This window comes from Ictidomys tridecemlineatus, chromosome 8, assembly GCF_052094955.1.
Source record: "Ictidomys tridecemlineatus isolate mIctTri1 chromosome 8, mIctTri1.hap1, whole genome shotgun sequence".
Classification (NCBI taxonomy): domain Eukaryota; kingdom Metazoa; phylum Chordata; class Mammalia; order Rodentia; family Sciuridae; genus Ictidomys; species Ictidomys tridecemlineatus.
In genome coordinates this window covers 47,218,287-47,240,304 of record NC_135484.1, presented here as the reverse complement: position 1 = coordinate 47,240,304, position 22,018 = coordinate 47,218,287, and positions in this window count along the sequence as shown.

Here is a 22,018-nt window from a genome sequence, read left to right as displayed (position 1 = left end):
ACAAAAATTGATCACTCTAACAAAGAAATAAGAGAGCACGTACAGGTGGCAAAAGATTACTTCAAGAAACAGAGACTCTGGAAAAAATAAAACAGAAATTCTTGAAATAAAGGATACCATAAACCAAATTAAAAAACTCAATAGAAAGCATAACCAACAATGAAGACAGGAATTGGTGTCAACATACTTTATATACAACCAGAATTATGAAAATGTGCTGTATATGTGTAATAAGAAATGTAATGCATTCTGCTGTCATTTACTTTAAAAAAACAATTAAAAAAGTAAAAAAAAAAGAAATTATAACCAAGAGACTAGATCACTTGGAAGAAAGAACGTTAAATAAGGAAGACAAAGTATACAATCAGGAAAACAAACTTGATCACACACTGAATATAGAAAGAAACCATGAAGAGAACATCCAAGAATTATGAGAGCACTTCAAAAGACCAAATCTAAGAGTCATTGGGATAGAAGAAGGCACAGAGTTTCAAACCAAAGGAATGCACAATCTCTTAATGACAGAAAATTTCCCAAGCATAAAGAACAAATTTTAAAACCAAATACAAGGGCTTCAAGGATACCAAATGTAAAAAATTACAACAGATCTACACCAACGTACATTATAATGAAAATGCCTATCATACAGAATAAGGATAGAATCTTAAAGGCTGCAAGAGAGAGGAATCAGATCACATATTGGGGGAGACCAATTCATATCTCAGCAGATTTTACAACCCAGACCCTCAAAGCCAGGAGATCATGGAACAACATATACCAAGCTCTGAAAGAAAATGGATGCCAACCAAGAATCTTATATCCAGCAAAACTAAGTTTTAGATTTGATGGTGAAATAAAAACCTTCCATGATAAACAAAAGTTAAACGAATTTATAACTAGAAAGTCTGCACTACAGAACATCTTCAGCAAAATATTCCAAGAAGAGGAAATGAAAAACAATGTTTAAAATCAGCAGAGGGAGGGATTACACAAAGGAAAATCTAATAAGAGGAGAAACCAAGTCACATTAAATACCAAAAATAAATAAAAATGGCTGGGAATACAAATCATGCCTCAATAATAACCCTGAATGTTAATGGCCTATACTCACCAATCAAAAGACAAAGTCTAACAGGTTGGATAAAAAAAAAAATATTCAACAATATTCTGCCTCCAAGAGACTCATCTCAGGAAAAGACATCCACAGACTGGAGGCGAAGGTTTGGGAAAAATCATACCACTCACATGGACTGTAGAAGCAAGCAGGGGTTTCCATCCTCATATCAAACAAAGTAGACTTCAAACTAAAGTCAATCAAAAAGGATAAAGAAGGATGCTACATACTGCTCAGGGGAACCATACACCAACAAGACTTAATGATTATAAATATATATGCCCCAAACAATGCAGCATCTACCTTCATCGACCATAATCATCTCAATTTCAAGAATCAAATAGACCTCAACACAATAATTTTAGGTGAATGTAAAACATCTCTTTCACCACCGGATAGATCTTTCAAACAAAAACTGAACAAAGAAACTATAGAACTCAATAATACAATCTATAACTTAGACCTAACTGACATATATAGAATATTTCATCCTTCAGAGAACGAATACAACTTCTTCTCAGCAGCACATGGATCCTCCTCTAAAATAGAACATATATTAAGCCACAAAGCAAATCTTAGTAAATATAAAAAATGTAGAGGTACTACCCTGCATTTTATCAAATCATAATGAAATGAAATTAGAATACATGATAAAATAAGAAATAAAATCCACTCCAACACCTGGAGACTAAATAATGTGTCACTGAGTGAACAATGGGTTGCAGAAGACATCAAGGAGGAGATTAAAAAATTTTAGAGGTGAATGAGAACACAGATACAACATATCAAAATCTCTGGGACCTTATGAACACAGTTCTAAGAGGGAAGTTCATTGCATGGACTTCATTCTTTAAAGAAAAAAAAGTCAACAAATAATGACTTAGCATTACATCTCAAAGCAATAGAAAAAAAAAACGAATCACCAAAAGCAGTAAAAGACAGAAAATAATTAAAATGAGAGGTGAAATCAATGAAATTGAGACAAAAGAAACAATTGAAAAAATTTACAGAATAAAAAGTTGGTTCTTTGAAAAAATAAATAAAATTGACAGAACCTTAGTCATGCTAATGAAGAAAAGGAGAGAGGAAACTCAAATTACTAACATACATGATGAAAAAGGAAATATCACAATAGACAATATAGAAATACAGAAGATAATTTGAAATTATTTTTGAAAACTTCCAATAAAATAGAAAATATTGAATGCATCAACAAATTTCTGGAGTCATATAATTTGCCCAAATTGAATCAGGATGATATACACAATTTAGACAGATCAATTTCAAGTGATGAGATAGAAGGCGCCATCAAAAGTCTTCCAATCAAGAAAAGCTCAGGACCAGATGAATACACAGCCGAGTTCCATAAGACCTTTAAGGAAGAAATAATACCAATATTCTTCAATTTATTTCAGGAAATAGAAAAAAAATTCAGATCAATATCTCTAATGATCATAGATGTAAAAATTCTCAATAAAATTCTGGCAAATCGAATACAGAACATACCAAAAGATCATGCACCGCGATCAAGTGGGATTCATCCCAGTGATACAAGGTTGATTCAACATATGGAAATCAATAAATGTAATTCATCACATCAATAGACTTAAAGATAAGAATCATATGATCATCTCAATAGAGACTGAAAAAGCGTTTGAAAAAATACAGCACCTTTTCATGTTCAAAACACCAGAAAAATTAGGAATAACAGGAACATACTTCAACATCGTAAAGGCTATCTATGCTAAGCCCCAGGCCAACATCATTCTAAATGAAGAAAAAAAATTGAAGGCATTCCCTCTAAAAACTGGAACAAGACAGGGATGCCCTCTTTCACCACTTCTATTTAACACAGTTCTTGAAACACAGGCCAGAGCAGTTAGACAGATGAAAGAAATTAAAGGGATACACTTAGGAAAGGAAGAACTCAAATTGGCACTATTTGCTGATACCTAGAACACCCTAAAAGTTCCATCAGAAAACTTCTAGAACTAATGAATGAATTCAGCAAAGAAGCAGGATATAAAATCAACACAATATAAATCAGAGGCATTTCTGTATACATCAGTGAAAACTCCTCAGAAAGGCAAACAAGAAACTACCCCATTTACAATAGAATCAAAAAAATAACTAATAATTAATTAATTAAATACCTGGGAATCAACTTAACTAAAGAGGTGAAAGATCAATGTAATGAAAATTACAGAACCCTAAAGAAAGAAATCATAGAAGACCTTAGAAGATGAGAAGATCTACCTTGCTCTTGGATAGGCAGAATTAATATTACCAAAATGACCATACTACAAAAAGCACTATACAGATTTAATGCAATTCCGATCAAAATCCCAATGACATTCCTCATAGAAATAGAAAAAGTAGTCATGAAATTCATCTGGAAAATTAAGAGACCCAGAATAGCTAAAGCAATTATTAGCAGGAAGAATGAAGCAGGTGACACCACTATACCAGACCTTAAACTATACTACAGAGCAATAGTATCAAAAACACTGTTTTATTGGCACAAAAACAGACTCATAGACCAATGGTACAGAATAGAGGACACAGAGACTAACCCACAAAATTACAATTATCTTATATTAGACAAAGGTGCCAAAAACATACATTGGAGAAAAGATAGCCTCTTCAACAAATCGTGCTGGGAAAAACTGAAAATCCATGAGCAACAAAATGAAATTAAACCCCTATCTCTCACCATGCACAAAACTCAACTCAAAATGGATCAAGGACATAGTAATAAAACCAGAGAGCCTGCATCTAATAAAAGAAAAATTAGGCCCTAATCTCCATCATGTGGGATAGTCCCCAACTTACTTAATAAAACTACTTTGGTACAAGAATTAAAATTAAGAATCAATAAATGGGGTGGACTCAAACTAAAAAGTTTCTCTTCAGCAAAAGAAACAATCTTTGAGGTGAACAGAGAGCCTACATCTTGGGAGCAAATCTTCACCCCTCACATCAGATAGAGCACTAATCTCTAGGGTATATAAAGAACTCAAGAAGCTAAACACCAAACCAAACCAAACAAAACAAAAAAACAAATAACCCAATCAATAAATGGGCCAAGGACCTGAAGAGATAATTTTCAGAAGATGATATACAATCAATCAACGAATATATAAAAAAAATGTTCACCATCACTAGCAATTAGAGAAATGCAAATAAAATCTATCCTAAAATTTTATCTCATTCCAATCAGAATGGCAGCTATTATGAATACAAACAACAATAAGTGTTGGCGAGGATGTGGGGGAAAAGGCACTCATACATTGCTGTTGGGACTGCAAATTGGTGCAGCCAATCTAGAAAGCAGTATGGAAATTTCTTGGAAAATTGGCAATGAAACCACCATCTGATCCAGGTATCCCTCTCCTCCATCTATATCCAAAGGACTTTAAAACAGCATACTACAGGGACACAGCCACATCAATGTTTATAGCGGCATAATTCACAATAGCTAAACTGTGGAACCAATATAGATGCCCTTCAATAGATGAATGGAAAAAAAATGTGGTATATATACACAATGGAATATTACTCAGGAATAAAAGAGAATAAAATCTTGGCATTTGCAGGAAATGGATAGATTTAGAGAAGATAATGCTAAGTGAAGTTAGCCAATTCCGAAAAAACAAATGCCGAATGTTTTCTCTGATATAAATAAGGAGGGTGATTCATAGTGGGGTAGGGTGGAGGAGAATGGGAGGAATAGAGGAACTCTCAATAGGGAAGTGGGGTGGGAAGTGAAGGGAGGGGGTATGGAGTCAGAAATGATGGTGGAATGTGATGGACATTATTACCCAAGTACATGTATGCAGACACCAGTTGGTGTGATTATACTTTGTAAACAACCAGGGATATGAAAAATTGTGCTCTATATGTGTAATAAGAATTCTAATGCATTCTGCTGTCATATATAAATTTAAAAAATAATAAAAAAATAAAAATAAATTATATAATGCCTAGAATTAGCATCAAAATAACCCAAGGGAAGAATGAAAGTTGTTACAGATAAAGTATTGACTTAAGAATAGTTTAAACTGATGGTGTATTAACTATTCTATTTGTCTTCTATATTCTTTTCATGATATGAAGATTTTGTTTTAAGACATTGGGAAATAAAACTAATATTATGGTAGAGAAATAAGAAAGGATGAAGTGCTTAGTTTATAAAGAAATTGATAGATGCTTAGTAAGTAGTGATAGCAAGATATATACATATGATTTACAAGGCAGAATTAATAGCTGCATGACATCTCTAAGACAAAAGTTTTAAAAATGAAAGTAAAGTTTTCAAAAGTATTTATTAAGTCTTAAAATAAGTAAGCAATAAACAAAATAACTCAGAAACCTCTGTGTTTCTGAGTTATGCAAATAAAATCTACCCTAAGATTTCATCTTAGGTAGGGGTGGGGGTGTACATGTGTCATGTGTTTAGGCCTATATGAAAAATAAGTAAATCACCATAAATATAACCCATTTGACTTTGGGGTCCTGTAGAATGTTATGACTATAGAGGATGCAATATCCTGATCCCTGGAGCTGAAGCTGAGGATTTGTCCCTTTCATTAGAAAGATGTCATTGCCTCATCTTAATGAGAGATGTCCCTGGGAACTTCACTCTAAAAATTTTAAAAAAATCCTAGAAATGAATGTTCCTTTATGAAATGTTTGCAAATGGCAATTTTTCACAGTTGTTTCCTTAGATGTTCCTTTAGCACTTAAGTATTTTTTAAGATGTAGAAGCATTTAAACAGTGCAGTGCACATAATTGATATTTACTGATTGATATTCACTGAGACTTTAAATAAAATGACAAAAGTAAAATCTCTTCTCATCCTTCAATCTGGCTTGCCTTGGAGAGCACAATATTAACAGAACCATTTTTTACGTGTGATTATTGATTTCATCTAATTTTAATACTGTCACTCATGATAGATACAGTTAATTTTGCTGTTCTAGGTGTCTATTGGATACTGTCATTTATACCATTCATCAAATGCATAATTGTCATAAAAAACAGAAATGCCTTTTCTTAGACATTTCATTCTAAAATATAATTATTCAAGATATCCTGCTGTTAATAGCATTGAAGCCTAATTATTTCAAAATGAAACCATTATTCATAAACTCAGGTCTTGCATCAAACATGTTTATTGTGAGTCAATAGGATGATGATATAATTTTTTTAACTACAGTAGAGCTTATTTTGGAGAAGTCGATTTAACTACTCAGTTCCAAACTGCTTTTGTCCAATTATATTGACATATGATAAAGTTTAGCAGTTTTCATTTAATCTAAATGATAATAATAGACATTGTCCCTTATTGAAAACTGACATTCAGAATTGCTTGGCAAACTGAATGGTTTGTGACAAAGCCCCCATAACAACAATTAGACTACCCATAAAATGACATCTTCCCTTATGATTTAATAAAGGTAAATTATGTCAGAGAAATATACCAACATATTATTTGTCAAATAAATGAGGATCTAATAATCCAAGTGATGATCTAATAATCATACATTACATTTCCATAGTGCTTTATCCTTGTCAGAATATTTTCATACCCATTATCATACTTCATCTAAAATATTTTCTTCAAATGTTATTTTAATAACAGCATTTTAAGTTCTTTACACATTAACTGTGTCAGGAAAGCCTCCATACTTTCCTTATCAAGCACTGATGAACTTAATCTCAGATGTATGTTTCCTTTTACCTAGTCTCTTTCTCTTCCTTTTAAAATAATTATTTATCCTTCTGGCCTCTTTTCTATCTCCCTTACATTATCAATATGTGAAATTCTGCAAATTTAGGGCTCTTTCACCTTCAAGACAGTTGTTTATTTGTTTGTTTGTTTTTCTTCTTAAGATTTCTAATCATTCATAAACATGAATTTTAAAGTATATTTCATTGAATAAACATTCAAATGGTACTTTCTTGTGCTCTGTTTTGTCAGATCCATCAATAGCATATTCAAGTCTATTAATTTGTGTAAAGCTTCAATGATGTTTCTTTGTGAAATACAGCAATGTACCAGTCACCTACTTTTCAAATGGAGGGCTTACATGATCATGGTCCCATGTAATTCTAATGGAGCTAAAAACTCCTGATCTCTTAGCAATGCTGCAGCCATTATAACATCATAGCACCATGCATCCTTCATGTGTTTGTGTTGACATTATTGCAAACAAACCTACTGCACTGTCAGCCCTGTAAAGGAATAACATATACCTCTGAATGTCCAACGAGGTACCTAATAGTATTAAAGTACCTAATACTTGATAATGATAATAAAAAAACAACTGTTAATGCTTTATGTGTTTACTGTTATTTTACAGAAGACTCCTCCTAAATATAAAAAAGAAAATTAAAAGTTAACTGTAAGAAGACTCTAGCAGGTCCTTCAGGAGTTGTACCAAAAGGCAAAGTTAGAGTAGTAGATGATAGTTCTATTCACGTTTTTGCCTCTGAAAATCTTCTACTGGGACAAGCTGTGGAGATGGAAGACAGTAATATTAATGATACTAAGTTAATGTTTATGTTTGTGTCTCAGTTTTTAGCAAAAAGTATTTTGTTTATTTTTTACTCTTATACTAAGGATTGAATTAAGGTGCACTTTAGCATCGAATTGTATCCTCAACCCTTTTAATTTTTAAAGTTGAGACAGGGCCTCAGGAAGTTGATGAGGCTGACCTCAAACTTGCAATCTTCTTGCCTTGGCCTCCTAAGTCACTGGAGGTTTGCACCACCATGCTTGGCTAGCAAAAAATTTTGAAAGTAAAAAGGAAATTTTTAAAAAACCAACAAAATAGAAAAATGCTCATAGAATAGAATTAGGATTTAAAAAGAAAACATTGTGTTTGTGCTCTGCAATGTGTTTATGTTTTAAGCTGTTATTACACAATAGTAAATTTTCTTAAATTACAAATTTATAAAGTAAGACAGTTACAATAAGCTGAACTTAATTTATTATTCAAGAAAGACTTTTTAAAATAAATTAAGTATATTCTAAATAAACAATGTTTATAAATGTACCAGCAATGTCTGAGGCTTTACACTCACACTCTCTCACTGAATTTCAGAACAATTTCTAATGCTGAATCTCCATTCATAGTAATTGCCCTATATAGTCATATCTCCCCTTTTCTTTTATGAAGTATTTTACTATATGTGTGTATGTTTAGATGTACAAATACTTAGCATTGTGTTATGATTTTCCATACCATTCCCTGCAGCAATATGCAGTAAGGTTTGTAGCCTAGGAGCAATAGGTTATACTATATATAGTCTAGGTTCATTGTGAACTAGATCATGAGTTTTGGGTAGATACTCTCTAGGATGTCACACAAAGATGAAGTCTCTTAACACTCAATTTCTCAGAACATGTACCCATTATTAAACATCATGTAATCATACTAGTTTTCCAACTTAATGTTTAATGTTCACTCTGTTATCCTCATATATGATTTCATTGCATTACATATATATGTTTTTAAATATCTGTCTTTGGGTTATGTAGAAATAGCAACTTCCAATTCCATGGAGGAGTAAAAAAATGGTAAGATAAATAAATACGTAAATAAATAATTTTAAAAATCTGCAACATCATTTCTTATATTTACTTTTTAGTTGTAGTTGGACAAAATACTTTTATTTAATTTATTTATTTTTAATGTAGTGTTGAGGATTGAGTCCAGGGCCTCACACATGCTAGGCGAGTGCTCTACCACTGACCCACAACCTCAGCCCGACATCATGTTTTAATATATGTGGAGATTCATTTAGTTTATTCACTTTATAGAAATATCCTGTAATAAAACAGATTTAGACATTAAAAGGTTCATAATATCATTATTTTTAGTGGATGAAAACTTTAAAACATACACTTATACTATACTACTTAAAAATCAAGAAGTAAATTATGCAATAGCCACACAGTAGACATGAAGAATCTCTTCCTTTTTTTATTGGTTCTTTTTAGTTATACATGACAGTAGAATACATTCTGATAAAATTATACAAGCATGAAATATATCTTATTCTCATTAGGACCCTATTCTTATGGGTGTACATAATGGTTGGCTTCACTTAGATATTTTCATATGTAGGTAAATTATGTCAGATTCATTCCACTGTCTCTCCTATTACTATTCAATCTCTCTAAAGCCATGGTTCCATGTTTTTACTGGTTCATTCTTGTTATTCTTGTTACTTCTAGTGCCACCAATGCTCCATGTTGAATGCCTAGTTATCATGGCTTTTAAAATACAGTAAAGCTGAAACAATCAAATCAAGTTGCCTTCAAGTTCCCCTTCACCATATTTAATTAGGTAGCTCATTGCTTCTCTCCACACCCCTGTCCAATCAAGACAGAGAACTGAGTAAAATATCACTGAGGTCATCAGAACATACACTCTACCTGATAAATATTTCAAGCCAGGTGTTCTTGTTGAAAATATATTTTCTAGGGACTAAGGTGTCATAAAATCAATCATTTTGTCTATCTTCTTATACTGATAGAATAAAATGATTATCATTAAATTCATTCTTTATTACTGTTATGTTGATGTATCACCATTAGAGGAGTAGTAAATGTTTGTAGGACTAGGGCACAGAGACATATAAGATTTTGTGAGACTTCACAGTTTATGGGATTTATACTCACACAGCCTAAATGTTCAATTTCTCAGCCCAGCATGATCTTTAACAAAGCCATTGAAAGTTAAGCTCATAAATAGTTTTATTTTTTATTGACAATAAATACTTAGGAGAAAATGCTAGGGGAGAAAAGAAGAATGAAAAACTGAAATACAGTTTGATCCTAGATATATAACATAATATCCTAGATGGAAAGATGTATACTAATATGGATTTTTCTCTCCATAGTAAGTAGCACATTTTTCCCCTAAGGATTAAAATACTTCAAGTTTTTCAATATGTCAAAAATCATCACTACCTACAAATGAAAAGTAATATAAATTTCTATTAAAGATTCTATTTCTCTGGGCGTTCTCCTTTCTTCTCACCTTTCCCACACACAAACACACTTGCATAAGTTTACTGTAGACTCATTGGATGAAAAAACAATTACTAAGGGGAAAGCTTTTCTACACATTTAAATCAGTGGAAGAATAAAAGTTTATAGGGAATAACTGAGTAGTTAATGCTGGCAAGTGAGAAATGGGTAACTTTTCCTTATAAGCTATAATTAATTGTTCCTGCTTCAGTAATAAATATAAAAATAGAAAAAATAAGTATTTATGTATTTTTAAGCGTACTTTAAATCAAGCATTTGCATTCCAAAACAATCTGGGAGAATCTGATATCTACTCTCAATTTTTTATCTTACTAATGTTAAAATGCAAAAGAGGTAACCTTTGTGTCATTCTATATTGATGATAACAAACCATCCTTTTCTACTTGCAATCATGAAAGATGGCAACTAAGTCAGCCCTGGTGTACCATATGTGACAGGGCACTAACTATGCCATCCATGGAGCTTAGGCAACCATGTCTGTCAGTCCTTTCTTGCCATCATGCCAGAAAGATTTTAGACATGTCACTCAAAATTGCAGGATAGAAAAAGGGAAAGGAAAATTTTCTCAAGGGAGAGAACGGGTCCATTCAGAGAGAAGGATGGCATACCCCTCCTGCCCTCTGGTTTTATTGGGGGTCTCAGGAAAGTTTCCAGAGAGCCTTGTCCAGGTCCACCCCTTGACTTTTGACTGACAGCAAGATTATGTCAGACTTTCAAGTCTACACTGCATGTGACAATTCTAGGTTACTTTGGTCCATGCTGACCAAATTGGCAGCTGTTCTTACAGATTTTATGGTTTTAGAGAATTATCCTTATCTCCCTTCTGGTATGTGGCCTATATGAGAGTCACAAAAGTTCCCACTTCAGGGTAACTTTTATTCTTTTTACTGGCCTTTTGGGCCTGCATTTTTCCTGCAGATAATAGGTTGTTTTCTGAGGAATGTAACATATTCTGTCAACTTAAGCCAGGCAGGGCTGCAAGTAAATTATATTTTAGAAAATAGGTTAAATTAACTAATTTCAGAATTCATTTTATTAATCCTATTCTTCAATAAACACCACAGGGTTCACTTGGCAACAGAAATTCCATGATCTACTTTCATTTGATTTCTAATAAAGTGTAACATATTTCTGAACATAATAATGTCTTCCACATCACAAGTCTTAATGAAGAAACATGGAGTATTTACAATATCACCATATTCTAAGTAATAGTACTTTCATTTTTTTTCATTTCTTAATATCATTATTTTCATTTTCTATCATTTTACTACTTAATATTCTCTCATTTATTTTTTCTGTAAAGGATTTTTTGATGTTTATCTTTCATTCTATGTGACTTTTGCATTTCTCTTTTAATTTTTGAGAACTCCTTGACTGACTTAATCAATGCTTTTATTACATGTAATTTTGTAGCTTTCAATACTTCATTATTTTCAGCATTATCTTCAGTGTACTTAAAAGGCAACAAAATTTCAGGAGTTCAAAATCTAGAAGGAGAATACTTATAGTACTGTATCATTTACAATGTTGTAAATATATAATATTGATGGAATCTACAACTGAATTACTCAACAGATGACTTGTGTGCATTTTGGACATCTTAATAAATTACTTTATCCTTCTTTGTTTATTCATTAATTCTAATTGAATTTTATTGTTCATTCATTCATTCTTTTTTAAAAATTGTTAAATTTGTTTTAATTAGTTATACATGACAGTAAAATGCATTTATGCACTTTGACATATCATACATAGATGAGGTATAATTTCTCATTTTTCTGATTGTACATGTTGTAGAATCACATTGGTCATGTAGTCATATATATACATAAAGCAATAATGTCTATTTAATTCTACTATCCTTCCTATCCCCATTTCCTCGCTCCTTCCCTTCCTTCACTCTCCTCTGTTTAATCTAAAGTAATTCTTATTCTTCCCTAGTGTCCCCCTTCTTACTGTGAATTAACATCCACATATTAGAGAAATTATTCAGCCTTTTTCCTTTTTTGAAATTGACTTATTTTACTTAGCATGATATTGTCTAACTCCATCCATTTACTAGCAAATGCCGTAATTTCATTCTTCTTTAAAGCTCAGTAACATTCAATTTTCTTTATCCATTCACCTATTGAAGGGCACCTAGGCTGGTTCCACAGTTGAGATACTGTGAATTGAGCTCCTATGGATATGGATGTGTCACTGTAATATAGTGATTTTAAGTCCTTTGGGTATATGCTGAGGAGTGAAATAACTGGGTCAAATGATGGTTCCATTCCAAGTTTTCTGAGGAAACTTCTTAAAGCTTTCAAGAATGGTTACACCAATTTGCAGTCCCACCAGCAATGTGTGAGTGTACCTTTTTCCCTACATGCTTGCCAACATTTATTGTTGCCTGAATTCTTGATGATTGCCATTCTGTCTGGAGTGAGATGAAATCTTAAAGTAATTTTGATTTGCATTTCTCTGATTGCTAGAGATGTTGAACTTTTTTTCATATGTTTGTTGATCAATTATATTTCTTCTGTGAATTGTCTGTTTAGTTCCTTAGTCCACTTATTGATTAGGTTATTTGGTTTTCTTGGTGTTAAATTTTTTGAGTTCTTTATATATCCTAGAGATTAATGCTTTATCTGAGGTGCATGTGGTAAAAATTTTCTCCCAGTTTGTAGGCTCTTTCCTCAAATTATTATTATTATTTTGTGGGGTACCAAGCATTGAACTCAAAGGCACTTGGTCGCTGAGCCACATCCCTAGCTCTATTTTGTATTTTATTTAGAGTCTCACTAAGTTGCTTAGCCTCTTGCTTTAGCTGTGTCTAGCTTTGAACTTGCAATTCTCCTATCGCAACCTCCCGAGCCACTGGGATTACGGGCATACACCACCATACCCAGCTCTTTCCTCACATTATTGATTGTTTCCTTTGCTGAGAAGCATCTTTTTAGTTTGAATCCATCCCATTTATTGATTCTTGACTTTACTTCTTGCGCTTTAGGGGTCTTATTAAGGAAGTCAGATCCTAGGCCCATGTGGTGAAGATTTGGGCCACGTTTTTCTTCTATTAGGCACAGGGTCTCTGTTCTAGTACCTAAGTCTTTGATCCACTTTGAGTTGATTTTTGTGCAGGGTGAGAGACATAGATTTAATTTTGTTTTGCTACATATGGGTTTCCAGTTTTGCCAGCACCATTTGTTGAATAGGCCTTTTCCAGTGAATTTTTGGCACCTATAGTATGAGATAACTTTATTTGTGTGGGTTTGTCTCTGTCTTCTATATTCTTCATTTGCATTTATCATGTAGTACATGTCGATTTTCCTGATCTGGGCATTCGAGACTCTAGCATTTAGACATTGCAATTGTAAGAGAAGACAAGCAGCAAATCAAATACAACATAATGCAGTAAATCCCTTTCAAAAATAAGGTGGTCTTCCATAGAAATAAAAAAAAGGTCTCCTAATGGGCTGTGAGAGTAGGGTAGAGGTGGTGAGAAAGATGATTGCAGAAACATATTTTCACAAAATGCAGGAGATGAGAGCCTACGTGAGAGTGTTGATATTAGCCAAGGTGGAGTGGACGTGAATCTCCATACAAACGTGTGCATGTACTTATGTGTATGTGTGAAAGAAAGACTTCACATTATGGGGAGCAAGTGAAGGAAAGGAGAAACAGGAAGGATTGGAAGAATTCCCAAAATGTCAGGAAGCTGTCTGGGAAGCAGGTTGTCATGTGGCACCACAGTCTGCTCTTGCACTTGCTGCAGCTCGGTATGAGAACAGCAAAGGATGAGGCCAGAATGGATTGTTTTAGACTCACTTGCATACCAATCCATTCAACAAACATGTAGCTGGCATCAGATATATTTCAAGCCTCTGTCAGTCTTGGGGAATATAATAATAAGCAGGCGAATTTTATGCCTTAAGAAAACCTGTATTTTAGTCAGAGAAATGAACATTAAACAAAATCTATATATATAAGATGAAGGACTCTGTTATGCAAATACATTTTAATTTTATGATGAAGATATGGGGAGCCACTGCAGTGATTTAAGCAAGGGATATGTGTGAATCTATTGTAATGTAGAAAGGCATCTCTGGAATTATTCTGGTATAGATAGTGGGCAGTCCCAATTATTAGGGAGTTGAATTATTAGTGTTATGTTGAGCATTTGAAGAGATGAAAGGAGATGGAGAGTAACAGGTGAGCAAGAGAGAGGGGCCAAGGACCATGCCAGCCTTCTGACCTGAAGTTTTAGGTAGAGGGTGGGGCTAACACAAAATATGGAAAGAACTTGTCAAAACACCTGGGTGGAGATGAGGAATTTAATTTTGGACATATTGAATGTGAGAAGCTTGTGGAATCTGCAAATATTTGGCATCTGAAAGTACTTGTTTAAATACCAGGTCTGTGCTGAAAGTATAAGTTTATACTTTGTCATGAGACAACAAATTAAGGCATGTGATGATATGGAATTATCAATGGAGTACATAGAGTAAAAAGGAAGAAGGAACACTAGCAGAATCTCAGAATCAAAGCCTTTAGTGTTCAACTAGATGTGCCTATCAGAAATACACAAAAGACTTTTTTAAAATACAGATTCCCAGGGCAGTAATAGATAATGCAATAAATGTTTCTAGAGTTTGAAGATAGAGTATGCTTTCATTAAAAAAAAATAAACTACCTGTGAGCTATATAAGTTGCTAACTTCTCTTTTTAATAGCAATTTGGGAAATAACAACATGAAATTATGAGAGAAAGGAAGAAAAACAAGAGAAGTGGTATACATCATCAAAATATAATTAATTATATATGAATCTTCTTATATACATCAGTCACATTCCAAGAGCAATATGTTCATATTTGATTAGCACTCAGTGATGCATGCTAAAGTGCTTGGTAAATGTGTCAGTGTATATTCCCTTTCCACTTTTGGCTGCACACAAACTCTCCCTTAGTGGAGACCTAAGTGAACACAAGTTAACTAAAAGATAACTCTATCCTCCCAACCAAACAGCCTTAAAGATAGAAGTTCTAAGAGCTCACAAATGCATTCATTAAACCTCACAGGACTCATTAATTTTTAAAAAGGATCATTTATTTACATTTTCAAATGGAAAATATACCTCAAATTGTTTTCTTAAAATCATAAGCAAATCTGGGAAATGAAACTCCCTCAAGGTGAATAATACAACGGCTCTGTGAATACCTAGCATCTAAAGAAAAAATAATTTACATTAGTTCAGTTATTCCTACCATACAAATTGCCATGTGGATCCTGTAAATATATCTTACTATGAATGTTTTTCATTAAAAGCCTGGAGGATGCAGGTAGTGCATGGTCCCCTGCAGTTCTGCACAACTAGCTGGAAGCCCTTCCCTGTTGTCCAATCCATCTTCAGAGCTGTGGCACAAGATCCAAGTAACAGTGCAACCCCTCTCAACTGCCCTACAGACCCTTGGTCCAAGGGTGGGCACTAGACACAAAACAGGCCAATTAAGTCACACTCCCATAATTTTTGGATATAGAATCAGGAGAAAACTTGGTCTTTTTTTGTGTGGAACTGAGATATAAGGTTTCTGAGATATATAATAACCATGTTTTCCATTAGAAAAAAAGAAACAGTCTTCAGCAAGAAAGAATACTGAAGAAACAAAAAGAAAAAATTAGTAAGAGACAAAGGGAGGCCTTATCTATCTCAAGGTGTTGGTCCTATTATTTTCAAAGGCCTGGATATATCATACCATTTCCCTTTCTGTGTCTTTACGGATCAATCCGTCCCTCAGATTATATGAGGTATAAGCAGCTTTCTATCAGCCTCTTTCTTTCACTCAAACTAGTCCAGGTTGAGTGTCTGAGACTTGTACACTAAAGGTCCTTTCCTGATCCAATTTCTTTAAATTATTGGCCTACCTAATAGATGAGGTTGCGAATCTGATCTGAAGAATATCTCCCCTGTGACTTTTGCATATTTTCTACTGTGTGCAAGGTAATAAAGCTTTTAAACCTATTGTCCCTGAATGTGGTGTTATTTCTTTCATAATGGTCACTGTATTCAGTTTGTGTGAGTTTAGCTCTTTGGCTAGCATACAAACAGTCATTAGAAGGCCCCTGGAAGATGGATGCCTATTGCATAAATGTGACATTGAGGCTGTTTTACAGCATTAGTGTTTAGCACTCTCTTTAATGACTGTTTTTTCACTTATTTATTGATTATAACAGCTGTGACTTAAAATCTGGGTCTCTGGCTTTTGGGTTTCCACATATCTCAAGTCAATTTCTGTTTACAGCACCATTTAATAGGTGTTCTTCTGTGGTATTTTTGGCCAAGGCATTTAATTAAAAGAACATCTTTATGGCCTTGAAATTTGAAATTATGGAGGTTTAATGGTATTCTTATTGTATAACTTTATTTTCTCTTATAATGTCTTAATCTGGTGCTCAATGTTCTGGTTCAACCTGAATTTCTACTTAGCCTATAGGGAGAAAGACATTAGATATTTTTGACAGGAAATAATTTTAACAAGAAATTTCAAAACTCAAAAAGGATATATTTTTTCAGATTAGAGATATCATTTCATAAATCCAGAAAAATATAAATGTATGAAGATATCTTATTAAACCTAAATGATAAGTTTGTTTTTTTAAAAAAATATTTTATTATTAAAAGTCTCAAAATAAAAAATTTCCTTTTAAGATTGCATGCACTTCACTTCATAAATTTTAAACATTTTACAAAGTCTATTTTTATAATGCTATCATAATTTCTTGAATTTAAATATTTAACAATATCCATGATATTTCTTCAATATCCTGAGTTGTTTTATATAGTCTCTTCTCAGTGAAGAGATTCAGTAACCAAGACTCAGGAGAACACTGAATAGACACAACAAAGAAGGGGGACTAGAGTCAAGAGTGGGACTGAAGTTTGATACTTTAAGAAAGTTCCCTAAGCAATTCTTTGACCAATGCCAAATCAGTATTCAATAGAAAAATTTTTTGATACATCAACAATAGAACTGAGGCAACACATCATAAATTCCTTCATGTTTCCATATCTAGCCCATAAACAGAAATACTGCTTACCTTCCTCCTTCCCTCAAACGGAAAATATTCTATTCATTGTTTAATGCCTACTTCTCTGGTTGCCCTTGATTTCATTTCTTCCTGGCTTCCTGGATCCACACTATTAACCCAGTTAATCCATCTCCTCCAGCATCTTCAACTTTTTCTTTCTATTGGTGATAAGACAGCTTCTAAACATTTCAAGTGTCTACAATCTCTACATTATCAACATACACAGATATTAGAAAAATATTTTATTTTTCTAATCAGTTTTATTGAGGTATAATAAAAAACACCTATTTTAAGGATAAAGTTTGATATATTTTGACAAGATATAGAACATATATTTCACAACAAAACATTTCCTTGTGCTTTATTTTAGTCATTAAGTAACTCAGCTATGTTAACACAAACACAGATCTGCTCTCTGTAATTGAAAACTAGTTTTAACTATTCTAAAATTTCATATATCTATCTATCTATCTATCTATATATATATATAACTAAATTGAAGCTCAGAAAGTTAAATTTATTTTTTAAAAAGGTCTAATGTAACATGAAAAATTATGACACGACTCAGGACATCTGGTATTCAGATTTAAAAGTCATTCAACAAGAAATGAATGGTAATATAATACTTTAAACTCTTATGGGAGTTTAAATAAGATATATATATATATATATATATATATATATATATATATATAAATTATTTTGTTCTCAGATATCTCTTCTCTATTTCATAGTGTAATGGTCTTTGAATTATTTTCCCAAATATATGGTATATATTCAAATCTATCAAAATGATATCAGGGTTTTTAGCAAAATTTTTCTATTGTGTGACCAAAAGACCTCACAAGAACAATTTCAGATGAGGAAAGTTTATTTCGGGGATCAGAGTTTCAGAGGTCTCAGTCCATAGTGGACTCCATAGCCCTGGGTCTGAGGTAAGGCAGAACACCATGGTGAAAGAATGTGGTGGAGTAGAGTAGCTCAGAACATGGCACCAGGAAGAAGAGGGAGAGAGAGGGAGAGGGAGAGGGGAGAGGGAGAGAGAGAGAGATCTCCACAACATTGAAAAAATACAAACCCTGAAAGCACACCTTCAATGACCCACCTCCTACAGATACATCCCACCTGCTTACAGTTACCCCCCAGTTAATCCCTCTCAGGGCTTAATGCACTGATTAGCTTAAGGTGTTCATGACTCAATCTTTTCACTTCTAAACCTTCTTGCATTGTTTCATACAGCTTTTGGGGGACATCTCACATCTAAACCTTAACATCAGGAGTCACTTCTTTAATTATGATCTTTAATGGTTCACCATGGTTCTCTAACCCCAACCTCCAATTTGAATGAGCTGTTTCTACTGATCCCTCAGATCACCTTGGTGACCCATATTACTATGCTTATCATCTTGTTCTAAAATTATCTATTCTATGTGTCTGTGTTCTCAGATGAATATGCTCCTTCAGAGTAAGAATCTGCTCATTTTTCTTTCTGTATCTAATTTGTACTTCTACATCCATGCCTGGCACAAACTATCTGTTGAACTGAATTGAAGCTCAGAAAGTTAAATTTATTTTTTAAAAAGGTCTAATGTAACATGAAAAATTATGACACGACTCAGGACATCTGGCATTCAGATTTAAAAGTCATTCAACAGGAAATGAATGGTAATATAATACTTTAAACTCTTATGGGAGAGAAGATTCCCTTCTAGTACAATGATAAAGACTTATTTCCTACTCTGAACTTTGTAAAACGCAAGCAAAAACTAATATAAAATTGACAGGCATGGTAGCACTGGTAATCCCAGCAGCTCAAGAGGCTGAGGCAGGAGGATCTCAAGTTCAACACCAGTCTCAGCAACTTAACAAGGGCCTGAGCAACTTAGCAACTTAGCAAGATCCTCTCTCAAATTTTTAAAAATATATGAAAGCACTGGGAATGTGATTCTGTGATTAAGTGCCCCTGGGTTCATTCCCAGTACAACAATGACAACAACAACAACAACAACAACAAAAAACAACCTATAAAGTTTAACATAAAGAAAGAAAACCTCTGTATTGTCTGGTTTGGCATAGAAATATTGTGATTCATTGAAGAACGGAATCATGAAGAAGGAAAATTGGGATAAATCAGAAACTTCTATCTTATCCAGTCTCAACTAGAGGTTTTAGTACATGTTATTTGTTAGTTTTTGTAAATGATTTATTTTCAATTACATAGCAGGGTGATATATAATTCATTCCAGAGTGTGTATACGATTGTCCCATGTCCTGTTTTTTCTTCACTGTCATGTCCTGTTTTTTCTTCACTGCCATCACTAACAGGCTGTTAACCAATCTTGTTTCCTCCTGAGCCAGCACCATTCCTGAAAGGCACAAGCCTGTGCCTCTTAACACTGTGCCTTATTCCTGAGCTGTCGTCAGGTGTGCAGAATGAAGTCTGATACAGGGAGCCTAAAAGAAATTTAATATCCTCTGTGTGCACGCTCTCCCTGTCTCTCTCCTTTAGCTTTTGCTATTATTAAAAATTATTTCTGTAGAGGATTTGGACACCAGAAGGTCACAGAATTTTAGAGGTAGAAAATAAAAAGAGAGAGATGATCTAAACAGCTTTTGCACCCTGCTATTTCAGGCAGCACTCAGTGTAATTTCGTTTTGCTTGCCTCCTTGATTGCTTTGGCCATCACATTTGTAATGCTCCTAGACCACATCTACAATAATCAGGCTAACACTAGTACTCAGTACTTGCCATTATCTTATACCAAATTATTTTTGTCATTAAAATTACCGGTACTGCTTACCAATTCTTTCATAATTCAGATTACAGAGATATGCTTAATCATTGTTTCTTGTTGAGGAAATTTCAGTCATAAAAAACAAGCAAGCAGTTCAGTTTTACACCCCTGTCCCAGAGGGACACTCCTGTCCCATTATCCAATTGGATAATGTATTCTCCTGGACATCGAACTTGACGTTTCTGACATGATTTGCCACCCCTGAGCTTGGAGATCTCTTAGCTCTCCGAGATAGGAAACAATTAAGAGTGGTAAAGGGCATGTGTTATGTAAAAATAAAAAAAAAATTTAAAAGCCCAGAGAGAATTTCAAACTTTAGAAATAATGTGACTACATATTCCTGGGTATATGGGTACAGGTAGAGTAAATTGTATGAGCCCAGAAATGGGAGGTGTGTCGTTTCTGGAAACCATTTTTCAGGCCTGTGCCAACAAACAATATGAACTTAAAGAGAATAATCAAGGACAATACTCAATGAAGTTGATTTAGGCTGTAGGTCAAGTAATGAAATTTGGATCATATAAGAAAATCCACAAAAACTGATAATTTATCATCTGAGGCATATAATAAAAGTAACCATGGGAGAGGAGAGAATGAATCCAGAAAGAAACAAAAGAAGATCATCAATTTAACTGCCGCATTTGAAGGTGAGAAATATATGGCTTTTTCTGGGCCTCGAAAAATACAGCCCTTAGCCAAGTCTCAGCTGCAATGTTATCTTCAGATGAGTTTTTTTTTTTTTCGATTATGAATTTGTTTGGAAACTTGCTGCAGTGGCACCTTGCTATAATTTCCCCTGCCTTCCACAAAAGAATTACATCTAGCTACCTTTTCATGCAGATTTGTAATGCATTGTTTCTTGCCGCTGGAGGATTCCATGACATTAAAACACTGCCCTGTTCAGAAAGTGCTTCTGAAGAGCAGTCAAAACCAAACCCAAACTCTGAAGCTCATGTTAGTTACCACATTTAATGTGGAGTCCTATTTTCAGCATACTCTTGAAATACCTTTTACAGTAAGTAAATGCCATGAGTGGTAACATCAGGGATGATGTACAACAATATCATTAGACTTGTCCACAAAGGACACAATTCTGGGTGGGGAAAATAGTGATAGAGTTAATTTTCTCATCTGTAAAGATGTGGCAAGCAAAGATTGCCATATTTTAATAGCATTTCTGATCTCTCTGCAATGCACAAGAAAGGAGATGGTTGTGATTCTTGGGCTAATAATAAAAAAGAGTTTAATTTTGTTACTGTTATTTTCTTTCTATAGCCTTTTTATCTTGATCCTGGTTACTTGGGATTTGGCTTTCTGTATGAATGCAAACAATTCTAGAATTGTTGTGATAAGATTTTCAGTCAAAACAACACACTCAGTTCAACCTTGTAAGTTCATTGTCAAAATAAAGTCAGAACATGCTGACTAATCTAGCTAAGATTTTATGTGGTAAACTTTAAAGTTGTCCATATGCTAAGTCCTAAGTCTACCTCCTACCTTCTTTTTATCACAAGTTTATGTGTGTTTATTATTTTGATATTTTAAAATATTAATTGTCTAAAATCTATTAATTTTCTCATCTATAAAGATGTGGGTTTTTTAAAAATTCATATTTCTGACACTTCAGGAAGGTAACACGTATGAAATACAGTGTTTGGCTACAGTGAGTGTGCAAAAAGAGGTTATACAATAATCAAAATCATAAAAGGCATTCTGCCTCAACATCATCAAGCAGAACTTTGCATTCATATTTTAGAATGATCATTGCAGTCTGTACTTATTCCTATAGTTTTATGTTAGGAAGGAATACAGTAGGGCCCAATAATCTGAATTTTAACATGCTTCCTAGTTTTCCAGAAGATCATTCAAATAAATATTGACACATTAAAATGGCTTAAAAGAACTTGTAGGGGGAAAGAAAGAGAAGCTAAATACAAAGTTAATCTTTCTTAAAAATATCTAAGATAAGTGC